Consider the following 13,969-nt stretch of genomic DNA (forward strand, 5'->3'; position numbering starts at 1 on the left):
ATAAAATACATTTGGTTACAATATAACTTTTTAGAATTTTACATAGCCTGTGTCTTCTCCAAAGTACTTTGTAAATAGTAATGTAAATCTGGAAAAACCGGAGTGTCATTATGAATACACCAATATAGTTGATCTCCTGGGAATGAGATTTGCAATAAAAGTATCACTCCCATTAAAGGGACAGAAATGTCAAAATTAAACAATTATTATTCAGCATACAATTTTAAAATTTTTTTCAATTTACTTTATCAAATCAAATCAAATTGTTCTCTTCATATCATTTATTATTATTATACTTTATTTAGCGCCAACAGTGCTGTCCATGGGTACAATTCATTTAGATAAAACAATGTTATAAAACTTGTAAGAGACAAGACAAAATTTTACAAACACATACATGAGGAATTAAGGGTCCTATTCCTGTGGGAACTTACAATCTAGAAGGGAAATAGCCTACCCCACTCGGTGTTCCCAGGCGGTCTTCCATCCAGGTACTGACCGGACCTGACCCTGCTTACCTTCCGAGATCAGACAGGATTGGGTGCATTCAGAGTAGTGTGGTGGTAGGCGGTATCATTTGTTGAGAAGCATATCTAGATATGCTCAGGAGCAGTAATGCACTACCGGGAGGTTGCTGGTGGCTGCATACATATGTCTCTTGTAATTGGCTTACCTAATATGTTCAGCTAAGTGACAGTAGAGCAGTGGTTTTCAAACCTGTCCTCAGGCCTCCCCAACAGGCCAGGTTTTCTGGATTACCTTGGATGGGAGCAGGTGAAATAACCTTGTTTACTAATCAATATTGCAAAAAAAATTTAAAAAAACAAAGCAAAAAGCCTTTTCAGGAGCAAATTATCTATAGATTGTGATCAAGGCCACAATTAGTCTTTTGTCTGCATATAGTGAGAGTTTGCTTTATATTTCCGAGAACAAGAATTTTATTTAGTTTACCCTATTAGGACTCTCTATTGACACTGAATAAAGAAAAAACTTGTCAATTTGCTTCAAAATTAAGAAATGAACATAGGAAGTGTTTAGCAGCTCACCGTCGAAGACAAGGAGATATGTGTTCCTTACTACAGTGATTTGCAACCTTTTTTTTGCCGTGGCACATTTTTTTTACATAAAAGAATCCTGTGGCACACCACCATCCCAAAATTTTACAAAATCACACATTGTAGCCTAATACAGGATATATATATACAGTATATATATATATATATATATATATATATATATATATATATATATATACACACACACTGTACTGTGCTGTCATGCCATGCCTCCTACAAACACCCCTGCACTGTTGTCAGTCAGTCTGCCGCGGCACACCTGAGGATCTCTCACGGCACACTAGTGTGCCATGGCACACTGGTTGAAAAACACTGCCTTACTATGTATAGGTAAAACATTGCTACAAATTACAATAAACATCCCAATACTTTGCTAAAGTAAATAAAATATGATATATGGCTCTCATTTACATTCTTGCTTACTGCACAGTTTATCAGAAATACATTTAATACATTTTTTAAGATGATGTCCATTTCTAATGTCCGCCAATGACTACACCCTCTCTTATACAGAAAGTAATTTTACTTCTGGCCGAACTGGCATGAAAAAAATGATAAATCCCTGCAAAGGAATTGGTGATCACATTGTACATGAATACAGCAAACCTACAATACACAGTTACTCTCATGTTCATACAAGCAGAGTCATTAAGCAACTTGTACAAATACCATTAATTGAAAACAAATAAATCATAATTGTATATGCCCAGATTTCAACAGTCAAGATATAGCTTGATTTGTGCAAGTGCTTTAGCTCACTGATATGCCAGTATCTGGAAATGTGGTGATATACGGTATTTGTGTATGTGTCTTCTGCATCTGCTTTAGTACTCTGATCTCCATCAATAAACATTCACTGCTTTAAAAGGAACATTTCTGTTTCAAGATAAAATGTCTGCAAGATAGTTGCCTAGTTCAAGCACATTGATAGTTACTATTATTTTATTATTTTCATTTTAAACAGCCTGTGATGTTTACATTTGAGTAATAACTGTCCAAATCAATAGGGATGGCACTAAAGCATATGACAGTGTAACACTTGAATGTTTTAATTTCTTTGACATTTCATGGCTTTTCTAGTATTTAAATCCGGTGCTAATAATAATAGCCTGTCAGCTTTTACCCCATTCACACAAAATATTGTGCAAACAAAATCAGGTAAATAGATTACAAATGTGCAAAATGTGTATGTTTAGATTTGAATAAAGGTAGCAATAGCTTTTAGACACAGAGAAATCACATTTTAATGCAAAGTTCCTTTCCCTTTAACACTAAAAAAATGTTCTATATTGCATAGAGCAGCAGTTTAACGTTACAAATATTTTTCACTTGAAAAGGGGTAGGTAACATTTGTTAAAATTTAAAGCGACAGTCTGCACCTTAGTCATCTTAAAGGCTTACCTTTGATTAAAGGGACAGTCTTCAATAGAATTTATCTATATGGCCCACATGAACTAGCAGTCTACTGTTGTGAAAAGCAAATAAAAAAGCATGTGATAAGAGGCTATCTGTAGTGGCTTAGAAACAGGCAGAAATTTAGAGGTTTAAATGTTATAAAGTATATTAATATAACAATGTTGGTCGTGCAAAGCTGGAAAATGGGTAGTAAAGGCGTTATCTATCTTTTTAAACAATAACAATTTTAGTGTAGACTGTCCCTTTAAGCTACAATTAGACTCCTGCACTCCTTTCTATATCATGCAACAGGAACGCTAAAAAAGTTATTTTGAAATCAATATTGTTTCTGGCCACTTTGAAATGGCTGGCAAACTCCGCCCACTGATGACATCACGATCTGCATCTAGGCCCTCTGCTGAATAGCATTGATAGTCTGCTGAATCCAACTAGTGAGTTTTTGTGATTGGACGCCATGTGTAGCCCAGATCATGATGTCATCAGTGGGCAAAGCTTGGCGGCCATGTCAAAGTGGCCAGAAACAATATTCATTTTAAAATAACTTTTGCTGCATGATATAGAAGGGGGTGCAAGAGGATATTTGCAGTTGAATCTAAGGTAAGACTTTAAGATGACTAAGTTGTTCCTTTCAGGTTAAACTCACTGTTTATATAGCTAATACCTAGGTATGTATTGCTCACTGGCTGACAGGGACAATTCCCACAGAAAAAGATGGCATTGTTCAGCCAAGGTATCCATTTGTCCAAAGACAAAGTACTGTAAAATATTTTGTAATACTATATCTTTCTCTTCCTAAGATAATGTTCTGCATTTTATATCAGACATAGGGGCATATTTATCAAGCTCTATATGGAAAACAGAAGTTTTCAAGAAGTTATGAAGCAGCGGTCTTAAGACCGCTGCTCCATAACCTGTCCGCCTGCTCTGATGCGGCGGACAGAAATCAACCCGATCTAATTTGATCGGGTTGATTGACACCCCTACTAGCGGCCAATTGGCCGCAAATCTGCAGGGGGCGGCATTGCACCAGCAGTTCACAAGAACTGCTAGTGCAATGATAAATGCCGACAGCGTATGCTGTTGGCATTTATCGATGGGCAGCGGACATGATATGCTACTTTGTATCATGTCCGCTCACACATTGTTAAATATGCCCCATAATGTCAAAAATGCATGCACTTTGTTACAAAATGTAGAGTTTGAAAGATAAAACTCAATTCATGTTTGCTAATTAACTTCAATGCCAATGTCAAACTGTCCCCATGCAAGGTATGTAGGCAGTGTTATTGTGCTTTCAATAATTATTAGATAAATAGGTTATTGTGGTGTGAAAGAACAATGTGGAATGGGTTTGCATCGAACAACCCATCTGTACAGTCAGAATTTACTGTGTGGTCACCGATTTATATATATGCAAACTGTGGTATAAAATATTCATCTTAGTTGAGATTAAACTACAAATATTGCAGGAAGAGCTCCAATAGTAACAATAATAAAAATGACTAGTTACCACGAATACCTGTCTTTCATCAACCTCTTCAGCCAGCAGCTACAGGTCCTTTATCTTTTTTTATTATTTATATTTGTCTTTATTGGTTAAGAAGCGGCATGTGCTAGTGCTATAAGAGGAGTTTTAGGTGGAAATCTACACTGAATAGTGTTGTGCCTAATTTCCTCAGAGGTCTCAGCAACACACACTTCCACCATAAGCTAGTGTAAGGCAAATTCCAGCCTGGAGCGTACATAAGGGTTAAGGATCCTTGAGACTGAGTGCAATGCTTGGTAGACTGCACTCTCACCGGGACAGTGTGACAGACATCTCAATTCTGGACTGTCCCATGAAAATCGGGACAGTTGGGAGGTATGTGAGTGCTGTGTGTGTGTGTGTGTGTAGGCAACATTGTGGCATTAAGTGGAGGGAGGTGTGTACTTACCCATTTATAGATCTAGGACAGGAAATCCACTTCCTCTTTGCTCCTGTGGATTACTGGAAGCTTCAGCATGAAAAGGGCTTGCCGTATGTCGGTTCCCCCTGGCAGATATAGGGATGCTTCGCCTGTGGGCCGCAGATCTGGGCACAGAAAAGATAGAGAGCAAGAGGACTATGAAGAGTTGGTCCCTCCATCTCCTGAAATGGTGGGTCATACCCCTTTACTTCCTTGAACTCTGGTGGGGGGGCTGCTAGGGGGAGGTTTTGGAATTGTGTTTGCCTTCCTCTTCAGCTGAGGAGGAAGAGCTGGGCCTGGAGGAGTCAGGGCTCGTGGTGTTGTGGCCTTCCCTAGTCACAGGGCCTTCTGAGTGGGCACAGCACTCCCTCCCCTCACTTGTTTGACTTATCCCCCTCGGCGTTGGTGTCCCCATAAATTTTCCCTCTTTCCTTTGGGTCCCCCATGTATGCAGAGTTGATTGGCATGAGAGGAGTGAGCAGTGGGATCTTACTTGGTCCATCAGGCTCCATGGTCCTTTCTGGGGAGTCTGAGCGAGTTATGGTCTCCCTCCTTCACTCCTTGGTGTCGGTACTGTCAGGTGCGCTGGTGGCTTTGTTCCCTCCTGGCTCAGGCTGTGCATTGGGTCTCCCATCTGTTGGACTTGCTGCATCTTCCAATATGGCCCTGATGTACAACTGGTCCCAGGGTCCTCTGTGGCTGATGCTTCTGGTGACATAATTTACTTCTGTGCCAGTCATGGTCGGACTCACAAATGGGGCAAATCTTCTTCCCCTTTGGGCACCTCAGGTAAGAGGGGAGTGCCACGGGGGGGACTCTGGGCCCTTGGGGTACAGTAAGGCTAAGTCTGGCAGGGGCGAGGGGGGGGGCGGAGCAGCAGGTGTGTAGCGCAAGCCTACCATAGTGGGTGCACAGTGAGGCTCTGCAAGCTTGTCTGATACATGAGTGCAAGGCCATTCTCCGCAGGTGGAAGTGGGTGTGATGATTGAGCATGAAGGCTTCCAGGGGTTTGTGGAGTATGAGTAGCAGGGGTGACAGGAGATTGATGAAAGGGGTATGATTATGGACACGAGCTCTGGGGCTCAGTTGGATCCATGCTCAGATGAGTTGGCTGAGGCAGCAGGACATGAGTTTAGTGATCAACATGAAGAATTTTGTGGGGCACAGCGTCATCATGGGTAGTGTGGTGTGCATGCTACTGATGATCTGGAAGAAGTGGAACATGGGCAAGAATGATACAGATGTGGTCGTGCCTGCTAGGATGGTGACTAGATCTGTCACTCGTATCAGTGGATCTAAGGCTAGGGCTAGTGTCAGTAGGTCACGGGACATGAATGTGGCTGGTTGGGCTGGTTGCAGGTCTGGCAGGGGCTCTCGCCGATCAGTCCAGTTTGCTGATCAGGATGATCAGGAGAGTTTAGGGTCCAGGAGTGGATCTTCCTCTGTGTTGGGTGTTGAGGTTGATAGTAACAGCTTCATAATGCTTGAGAAAGGTGTAAGAGCTGCCGGGTCGCAGATTGGTAGGGGGGTCATGACCTCAGGCTACCCTCGTGGCACTACCCTCTTTCCTTCTCTCTTGCAGGTGGCTCTAGGCAGCAGGACAACATATTTTCCATGAGCAGCTGGTAGTGGTGGTGAGTCTCATTCTACTTAAAAAAGGGAGGGTGGGGTGAAGACTGGCTAAGAAGGGGTTAATTAAGCACTCATTCCTGTATTAGATATTGTTAATGTTGATACATTCAACTATAACTGGAGAAATATTAATTTAAAACTTATAATTTATTTAAACCACTTAAAAAAAGAGAAAAAAACACAAGGATTTTAACAAAATGCTCACACACTATTAATAAACCTACTGCAATATACCCAGACTATGCACACAGAATCCACCACCCCCCTGTATTCCTGGCCAGTAACTGGATACGCTGGCTTCAGGTGACAGGGATGGTTTCTTGACTGAGTGCACACGTCCCTTGCAGAGGGTTAACAGTGACAAAAGTAGCAAAATACAATTGTTAAAAGCAGCTATAAAGAAAATAGTCTGCTTTTGTTTGTTACACTGATTCAGTCACGGATCATGCCGCTTTTTGGACTTTGACATCTGGGGCCCAGGGCTCTCCAATGGTACCCTGGAATAGCCACCGTTCCCTTGGGATTACTTTGAAACTATGGCCTAGCTATTGTAGGGATCTCTATACTCCTAAGGCCCTATGGAGGCACCAGCCTGTCTGGAGGGGCAGTGATCTCTTGATCAGATAAGGCTCTTATCAGATGGCAATTGTGTATATAAGCTGTGTGTTTGTCCCAATAAAGCCTGTTCGTGTTTCACCTTAATACTGGTCTCGTCTGGTATTAGGGTGGGCTACTTGCTATAATCATTTTCCTGCTATACAGCTACAGGTTCAGGGGTGGAAGCAGGATCTTTTGGCGGAGATACCCAGTCGGGGTATTCGGGGTCCGTCACACCTTACTTGATTTTAGGTCCATAGATATGCACCTTTGGGTGCATTTGGTGCCTGAGAGGCTAGTCCCATGCCCAGTAGCCCAGGGTCTCGGCAGCCTCTGCGTTTTCAATGGCGTGCTGGAAACTTCAAGACCATGCAACAAGGGGACAGCCTGTTCCTTTCGCCACCAGTGCAGTGGTTCCTACCCAGGGGTTGAGCACACCAGAAAAAAGGAGGCCCAGGGTGACAGAAGTGGACCAAAGAGAGCTTTTATGTGTAACCGTGACATCGCTGTTGAAAGTTACTGCAATTGAGCAGTGGTTGGCTCGATATCCGAATAGGCGAGCGGCAAGCTTGCTCTGGAATTGTTTGTGGGGTGGATTTATTATCCCTGTTTCAGGTGAGGTTCCGGGGTCTCTGGTTCAGTGGAATTTGAAGTCTGCTTAACAGCATCCAATGGCAGTAAGGGAGAAGCTAGGATCTGGCCTTAGGTATGGTAGCTGGTGCCATCAGGGAGATACCGATTCCAGGGTTGGTAATTTTGCCTTTTGGGGTGGCTCCCAAGAAGGAGCCAAGTAAGTTTCAACCTCTCTTTTCCTAAGGGTAATTCGGTCAATGATGCCATTGACCCGGAGCTTAGCTCATTGTGCTACCAATCCTTTGATGAAGCCCTCACATTGGTGCGGAAGGTAGGTTGTGGTGCCCTGATAGCTAAGCTGGATATGGAGTCCCGATTTTAGGCTGATGGGATGTTGGTTCGAAGGTTCCTTCTACGTGGACAGGTTTCTTTCAATGGGTTGCTCCATATCCTTCTTTACGGTGGCTGGGTTGTAGGGGTCTGTGCTGGGAGGATCTGCCTGCATTATTACATGACAAAGCTAGGAGGTGGGAGAAGCCCCAGATTATTATTATCCATTTGGGAGGCAATAACATGGGTGCTTTACCCTGTTAACACGCAGATTTGCGTAATGTTAGAATGTGGTTCCCTGTCCACATTGGCTGGTCGTGTGTCATTCCCAGACTCAATTGGAGGCATATGCTTTCCAGGTTTGCAAGAATTTAAACATGGATATGAGGAGGACAGTTAAGGGACTTGGGGGCTTTGTTGTGGAACATGGAAACATTATGACAGGCAACAAAAAGTTTATATCACCCTGATGGTGTGCATCTTAGTGATGTTGGCATTGATTAATTTATTTCTAATTTGCGAAATGATCTACTCTTAAATTTGTGAGGGTGGCAGCGGCAAGAGTTGGTCCTGATAGGGTCTGTTTCTTATAGCGGTTGTTCTGGGCCCTGGAGGCTGGCTGAGTGGTTGAGTGACGGTCATTGCAGTAAGGGTGATATTCTCAGGCTCGTAACCTGGGGGTGCTCTTGCTGGGTTGCGGCGGGCCCAATACCTCCCTATTGTCATCCTAAGCATTGGGCTGAGCTCTGTTTGCCAGCTGTTTCGGCCTATGACCATATTAAATTGAAGGGGTTCTTTTATACTTAGGCCCTGAGTGCCGCCACCTGATTTTGGTTATTTATTACTGCCAGTTTTCTTGTTCTACAATAAATGTGACCCTCGGGTCTTATACCCAGCTATGTCTATGTGTGTTTATCTATAGTTATATATGTTAGATATAATTAAAGTATAAGGTTAGCATCTCAGGCTAAAAAATCATTTAATCCCTTATGTGTTCTGATCCTTCTTCTGGGTTGCTTCTGCTTATAGAAATGAGTAAATTCTTCTTGGTTAGTCTTATGGATCAATCCGAATTATGTTGGGTGGTCTCACTGTATAAATTGAGCCCTCTCATTGTTCTCATTTGTTATCTGATTATCCAATAAGAAAGTATATTTCTATAAATAGAGGAAACTAGATATAGGTGAAAAAAGAAACCAATCAGAAACCTGATGTGGCTGGAGAGAAGACTGCACAGTGCCTCATGGCAAGCTTCCCTTAGGAGACAGGTTACCCCACCCTTGAATCTATTGCTCCAAAATAAAAAAAATAATTTAAGAAATTATTAATTCAAAAAAATATAAACCTTTATCTAAACTAAAATTATCTTAGTTGAAAGACAGGTAAATAATAATAAGAATGTGTCTCTTCTCTCCAGCCACATCAGGTTTCTTCCCCCCCCCCCCCTCTATTTACTTGTTCTTCAGTTAAGATAATTTTGGTGTGATAAAAGTTTATATATTTTTTAATTAATAACTTCTTCATTTTTTTTATTTTGGAGGAATTGATTCAAGGGTGGGATAGCCTGTAGTGGGGTTTGTGATAAGGCACTGACTGTACAGTTTTTTCTCCAGCCACATCATGTTTCTGATTGGTGCAGTTGGGCTGGATCAGGCTTATTAGGAAACATTGTGCAAGAGCAAAAAATACTATATCTAAGAAATCTTTGGAACGTTGCACACAAACACCCCAGCTACATATATGTGTGCATTGCATGCTGATTGGAGGAGGCTATACAGCAAAGCGATGGGATGAGCCTATTTAAACAACCAATAGGTCAACATTCATAACGAACTCTTGACAAAGTCTGTTCATATTTAGACGAAGCACGTACAGATCTACTCAGATCTTCACAGGCTTCTGGAGTAAGGAACATCTTCGGTTAAATTCACGACTTGTCTCCTCCCTTTGCAGTGCTTGGCCGCTAGAGTGTCAGGGGTAACGGATTGAGGACCCAGGTATCATTACTACTAGAGGACTTTGGTGAATTAAAAACATTGTACATATGTTTTATGTTTCTTGTAAGTAGCCATTCTTTTGAGCACTTACTTGTTATTAAAAATTCTACACTTGAATTGGATTGCACTTTCTCTATTCTTCTCTCTGTAGTTTTGTCTAATATCAGTGAGTACAGAAATTCTCACTGTTTTTGAGAGCTGCATCTAGCACAAGTTCTTCAACTTACATTTCTACCTTACTTCTTGAGGACTTGCTGGAACTTGGGAAAGTGGACACTGGAGAGATACAAAGGATGATTGAGAATCTATGAAGTGGGGCCATACTCCAAGGGAGCTCCTTATTTGGGACAATCAGTTGAACTTTAGCCATTTTAAGAGTACTATAAGCGTTTGTATTGTTATTTGTTTTTTTCTATACAATTGAATTGTGCATACGTGACTACAGAACTTAGAGAACCCAGGTTGCGCACTGCGATTGCACTATGCTAATGAGTCCCTTGCTGGGTTGTCAAATGGGCAGCATTTCAGTGGAAGATTGTGGCAAACTGAGGAAAGACTGAAAATGGAAGGTATTTGAGCAATTTTTCATACAATATTGAAGTCTGCATTGATGGAATAAAAAATATATTGAGCTTAGTATTCCTTTAATAAAAGTCTAGGTCTATATATAACTAAATAATGTGTTTCTATAGCAGGATTATTATAGAACAGCACCCCTATGTCTCTGAAAAAATGTTCAGAATAATTCACTTATTCTCCACAGATTATTTTGTCAGGAATCCTAAAAGAGATAAATAAAATATGCCATTGGTAAAGTAATTGATTTGCTTACCTATGTATTGTCATATGTCTCAGGCATTAATTGATTATACCCCTATAATGTACATAAAGAATTAAATTAACACCTAATAAATCATTTTACTGGGACTCACTTTGGTTATAGATAATAGATTTCTGAGCTATCTATGCAGCCTGAGCACTAACTCTTTCAGGCCTCTTCAGGGAAGCTCTGGGCTCAGGTCCATTTATGATTAGCACTGTTGGCAAGACAAAAAGCAAATGCATGAAAGGCAGAGTGTATGAGGCTGTTCTCGATCTGCCACTATTGGTGCATACAGGAAGGTGAGGAAGGCAACCGGGTGACAGAGACAAAATGCAGAAATCAGTAGAGACATGATAGAGGAAGATATTGAAGTGAATAATACAGGGTAGGGAATGATAGTTTGTATTCTGGAAAGATGGTGCACAAATATAACTGAAAACTAAAATGCAAAACAAACTGTTAGTCAAAGACTTCTGCTACTTCTCTGGGAAAGTACAGAGTTGTGCGTTTCTACTCTGTCACTCTGTAGGGGGTTGTCAGAAACTGGGGACAGAATGCCCTGGCAATCACATACTAAAGTACGTGCCACAGAAAATTGTTTTATGGTTTTAATGTTGCTGCAGGTACAAGCTTTCTGTGAGAATATATTAAAGGTGCTGTATATCTTCACCATATATTTAAATTTTGCTGCTCATAACTACGCGACTTACCCCCTTCACTGTGCTAAGTACTCTGTTGTGTTTTATGGCATGAGAATAAGGCTCCCATTGGAGCCTATGGAAGTGCGCTCTTGTGAGCTCAAAGCTTCACTGCAATGCAAGCGTGAGGTCGCGTTTGCATTGTACACAAATTGCAACCTGCATTGCGCTCAACGTGATGTTATTAATGAGTGGAGAGCAAATATCGCGCTCTCGTAAGCACAATTTAGCGCTCCACTTGTAATCTGATCCATAATGTGTTCCCTAGAAATGTCCAGTAACAAAGTGCCAGATTTAGGTAAGGTTGCAGGGTACCCTCAGTGTGCTGTTCTCCACTTTAGACAGATCTTTTGAGTTCTGTGAATACAAAACCAAGAAAGAAGGGCGCTTCCTAGTGCTGACAATCCATAGAAAAGTCATCCAATTAGCCCAAAACATCGATACTCACAAAAGGGATAGCACTGACATGTGCAAGATTTAGCATGCTGGGGAGTCACAGTGTCTTAGTTCACTGCTCCTCAGTTCCACCTCCAGTGTCTGAAGCAGTAAAGGATAAGTCTCTCACCCAGAAATAGAACTCCAGCTCTCTTAATAGCCAAATAGCTTTATTTAAAAAAACGTAAAACATTATAAAACGTGTGTATACAAAACGGCTCAAATAGTGCACAGCCCCTGCGCGTTTCCTAAAGTAAGTAACCATTTCTTCAGGTATGTCAGTTTTATCCCTTTTGTGATATTCGATCTTTTGGGTGATTGCTTGACTCTTCTGTAGATTGTCTGCACTAGGAAGCGCCCTTCTTTCTTGGTTTTGTATTCACAGAAAGGATCCTTGACGTCTGTCATTTCACCACACCTACCTGGTTCACGGCACAGGAAACTTGGAGGACTTTTCCATGCATTTGAAGTTATCACCTGATTGACTCTAACACAAAGTGGTACTCTGAATTGTATCTGGTATCTGATCTCTGTGAATGTTCTTTTACCTATTCATTTGTTTTATCATGTTGTAGTATTGTATACGTGGCAACTTCTAGTGTAGGTTTAATTATTTAGGGCTAGATTACAAGTAGAGCACTAATTAGTGCTTTTGCTAGAGTGGTAACTGTGCTAGAAGTAAACCTTTTGCGCATGTCGGGTTGTACTGGTATTACGAGTCGAAAGTAATTTGGGGTTTTAGAATAGGCATTACTCTTTTATTATTTTTGGTAATTGTTTGTACATTTTTGTAATGTTAGGCTTTGCTATTTTTTGTAATGTCAGTTTTTTTTAAGTAATGTTAGTTTTTTTTTTTAAGTAATGTAAGGTGTTTTTTTTTATAAAGGAACATAAAACAGTATGAACTAACATAAGTTTCTAAATCTATAATGCAGCCAAAGCTTACCTGCAAAACCGTTTCTGTTTTTCTTTAATGATTTAGAAAGAGCATGCAATTTTAAACAACTTTTTAATTTACTTCTACGATCTAATTTGCTTCATTCTCTTGCTATCCTTTGCTGAAAAGCATATATAGATAGGCTCAGTAGCTGCTGATTGGTGGCTGCACATATATGCCTCATGTGATTGGCTCACCCATGTGCATTGCTATTTCTTCAACAAAGGATATCTAAAGAATGAAGCAAATTAGATAATTGAAGTAAATTGGAATGTTGTTTAAAACTGTATTCCCTATCTGAATCATGAAAGAAAAATTTTGGGTTTTACTGTGCCTTTAACCCAGGGCTTTCCAAACTTTTCATGTTAGTGACACACTTTTTAGACCTACATCATTTTGCGACACAGTAATTCAGTTGTACTAGCAAACAGGAGGTTAAACTAACTTGTTTTAAGAGATATGGACACATACATAAATGATGTAATAACTAAATGTATTTACAAGTAACAGTATGTATGTGCAAGAATTAAACAAAAAGTTTAATAACACCAATAGCTACTTACTAGTTTAATGGGATGTATGAGGTTGATGGGATGAACACAATTTCTGAATATTTGGTGGAATATTAGATAAAGACACTCGCATTTCATCATCAAGCATTTTTAAGCTTCCACTTCCTATCCATATATCAAGAGCAGGAGCAGCAATGCACTACTGGGAGCTAGCTGCAGAAAAAAAAGCCCAATGACTTCAGCTCAGCGTTTAAGCTGCCGCCCTCAGAGCTCAGTGAGTCCGATTGACTACTGCCCGCTCTGCATACACACTGCTGTCCCACTCACTGACTACACATGCAGTCACGAGCCAATTAAGGAGACTACACGTGCAGTCAGGAGCCAATGTGCCACCAATGGGAATAGTTTCAGTTCCCACTGAGCTGCGCCAATGATCTGTGACCCACTAGGTATCAATCACGTGTCAACCATGTGATATGCGTAGCAGGCAGGCGGAAAGTCAGAAACCAAAAAAAAATTTAAAAAAAAATTAGTGCTGAAGCAGGGACACACCTACATACTGCTGCCGACACACTAATGTGTCCCGACACACAGTTTGGAAAGCACTGCTTTAACCCCCATTAACCCTTTTAATTCAGGCAAAGTTTTGTTTGCAGCAAGCTCCCCCAGGGCATTTCCATATATGGAAGGTGCTATCCTGGCCATAGCTTTAGCAGAATACACTTGTGCACCTGCATGGTAACGGGCAGAGTCACATGACCCCTGACTAAAGCAGTGCACAGAATAATACTGTTGCTTACACAAAGCATGTGACTTTATCCCCATGGAAATGAGCAAGCCTCTTGGCACCAAACAATAGCAGTGCCTGCTGTCCCTCCTCAACCCCCCTTACTTACATAAGTAATTATCCTCACGTGCACACTTTGTTATATGATACGATAAGGTTTGTAGTTGGACACTAATAAGGGGGGTGAAGCAGGCTACACTTGGCAACACT

At 41.0% G+C, this 13,969-nt stretch overlaps 1 pseudogene; it reads right to left on the reverse strand.

Annotated features, from left to right (window-relative positions):
• Positions 1 to 450: 450 nt before the first annotated feature.
• LOC128646201 (uncharacterized) lies at positions 451 to 569 on the reverse strand (annotated as a pseudogene).
• Positions 570 to 13,969: the final 13,400 nt, after the last annotated feature.

This window comes from Bombina bombina, chromosome 1 (genome assembly GCF_027579735.1).
Source record: "Bombina bombina isolate aBomBom1 chromosome 1, aBomBom1.pri, whole genome shotgun sequence".
NCBI lineage: Eukaryota > Metazoa > Chordata > Amphibia > Anura > Bombinatoridae > Bombina > Bombina bombina.